Source organism: Gracilinanus agilis, chromosome 2, assembly GCF_016433145.1.
Source record: "Gracilinanus agilis isolate LMUSP501 chromosome 2, AgileGrace, whole genome shotgun sequence".
NCBI lineage: Eukaryota > Metazoa > Chordata > Mammalia > Didelphimorphia > Didelphidae > Gracilinanus > Gracilinanus agilis.
The window spans coordinates 559,487,395-559,490,551 of NC_058131.1; positions in this window are offsets into that span (position 1 = coordinate 559,487,395).

The following is a 3,157-nucleotide window of genomic DNA, read 5'->3' on the forward strand; positions in this document are numbered from 1 at the left end:
GCCTTGAGACTGTATGATCCATCTTACAGAGACATGGAAATTCTTTTGGAAGAGTTATTTTCACCCTCACAGGCCAGGCAATTTATTCAGGAAACTCGTGATAATAATAGATTAAATTCGTGGCCAGAAGTTTACTCGGACTTAGAATTATCAAATCCTGGTAACCATGCTTTCTTAAAATGATGTAGAGAAGATCTTACAGAAGCAATGCTATTGCTATTCAAGGGATGAAAACAAAAAGTTGTGGAGCATCCAAGTACTTACCTCATAGGGCAGTGGAAGCTAGAGAATTATTTTTGGGGTTCCAAGACTTAGCCAAGGCAAACCTCAAGCACATGTGGAGGCAGTTTATAATGGGGAGCAACCTGCCCATAAAAACTTATTTTAATTTGCACTGTCATGAGTGGGAAGATTTGTCTTTGGAGGATTTAAGGAAGACAGCTTCTTATGTGTACTCTGGTTCAAATGAAAAAGAGAAACTAGCTGAGAAAAGCAAGGATGAAACCATTGCTGATCTCAAGAAACAACTGAAAGAGGCAAAAACAACAATTAAACAAATAGAAATAGAGAAGATAAAGAACTTAGCCACATTACAGACTAGAAACAACACTAATAGAACCCAAAACCAACCAAGACAAACCCCAGATAACAGGTGATGCTTTTTATGTGGGAAAGTGGCACAATTGAATGTAATGGATTTTTATACTAGCAGCAATGCAAAGATCCAAGACATTTCTGAGGGACGTATGAAAAAGAACGCTATCCACATCCAGAGAAAGAATTGGGGAGTAGAAAGACAGAAGAAAAAGAACTGCTTGATCACATGGGTTAATGGGGATATGATTGGGGATGTAGACTGTAAATGACAACCCCAGTGCAACTATCAATAATATGGAAATAGGTCTTGATCAATGACACAGGTAAAAGCCAGTGGAATTGTGCATTGGCTACAGGAGGAGAGTGGGAGGAGGGGAAGGAAAGAACATAAATTATGTAACCACGGGAAAATTCTCTTAATCAATTAAATAAAAAAGTCACTTTGGCAACTGTGTGATCTTTTGGAGTGGGGTAAGACATGAGGCAGTTTGTCTAAAAAGAATTTATTGAAAGTTTACTATGTTCCAGGCACTGTGCTAAGTACAAGGCATACAAATAAAGGCAAAACCTGTCCTTGTCCTGAAAGAGTTCACATTCTTATGAAGAAGACAACATATAAATAACTCCTCTATAAATACTATGTCTTTATATCTATATACAGAGCTGTTGTTTAGCCATTCTTCAGTCATATCTGACTCTTTGTGACTTCATTTGGGGTTTTCTTGGCAAAGATACTAGAGTGGCTTGCCATTTCCTTCTCCAGCTTATTTTATAGATGTGGAAACTGAGGCCAACAGGGTTAAGTGACTTGCCTAGGATCACACATCTAGGAAGTGTCTGAGGTGAGAATTGAGCTCAGGAAAATGAGTCTTCCTAAATTCCCCATATTCTATTCACTGTACCATTCAGATGCCCACTCCTTACTTAGATCACATAATTTCCATTGTAGCAGAAAAGGATGAATTGAGCAGCCAGGGCTGCCCCAAGGAGCATGAGCACAGAGTTCTTTAGGAAACTTATGGGGACTCGAATAACATGGTGACTGCACTTGGGGCACTCATTAGGAATGACAGACTTACTAGCCATTCCTGTTCACATAATGACTCAGTCCTTAAAGGCCTTGTTGCTTTGGTATGACCTGGGAATCCCAGAATGATCCATTGGTCCACCTCCCATGCCCATGACAATAACAGGGGATGGGGCGCTTTGTCTTGATTTAAAGGACAGGCAGCTTCTGGCTAGCCCTTTTGATTTAACCCTCATATAACTGTGAGACCTCAGGCAGGAGAGAGAGAAGATGGTCTTCTCTGATCCAACATCATGGCAATCAAACTACAATAGGGGGCTTTCATTAGGGAAAATTGGACCAGTGCCCCTGGCTACCTTTTTAAAATTTTGGTTTCTTCCTCAAATAGGGGATAGAACTTTGAGACAAGCATGTTCAGGGTTGGAGGTGATCTTGTGGGTTCCAGAAGGACAGAAGACCATTAGATCCAGCTGATTGAAAGCAATGGGAATTTCTTCATTGGAGAAGACAACCATTGGCAGGATAACCATCAATTGTTTAAACAGAACAATGCAGAGCAGGAGCACCATATGGCCATGTCTACCTGGCAGTTCCACAGATTGCTTTATTTTCTGACATTATATTGTCCTGGGAGAATATGTAACTGTAGTTATAACTTACGTTTTTCACTGTTGTTGATATTGAGTCATTTCAGTCCAGTTCTTCATGACCCCATTTTAATTTTTCTTGGCAAAAATACTGGAGTAGTTAGCTCTTTCCTTAAGTTGGAGAATTCCATTTTGTCATTCTGTTAATGCATGTGATGAGGTTTAGGGGTTTTCGTATTCTTTTGTGTAAAGAAATAAATGACTGCCCCATACCTGATTCATATTACACATTGAGTACTTTTCTGTTCCTCTTTTTTGGAGAGGCCCTAGTCATGAGCCCAAGCCTAAACTTTAAATAATTTATCCCTGTGTGCTGGCTGGGTAGAGATTAAATGAGCTTAAAAATGTGAGAAAAGGAAGTCTAATCTCCCTCCTTTTAGAGGCTACACTTTCTCAGGCCTGAGCCCAGTCTGACTCCATGAATAGGTTCAAAGAAGAAGGGTCCCTAGTAAGAAGGATGTGAATACTTTGTCCAAAACCCCTTGTCCCATTCATGGTTTTTCAAAGTAGACTAATAACAGAACTACAACTATTGCCTTACTTAAGAACGAAACCACGGTGTAAAAATTGAAATTGAATGTGAAAATTGAAATACTATGTACACCTCTAGTTACTGTACCTTAAAAAGTTTAACTAAACTGTGTTAAAATGTAGAAAAGGACAATTAAAATGATCAAGAAGGTGAGGACAGCTCAGAACATAAAAGCCTAGAGGAATTAGGATAGAAGTCTGTAAAATCATCATGTATGTGGTTGAAACTACTTTTATGTACAGGCAAAGGGGCAGTGGGGGAAGGAAAGGAGGTATCATTTTGATCATACCTTCCCTTGGACCAAAACTTCCAGGGATCTGCATTGCCTGCAAAAGTCCACTTTCTTTATTCGAC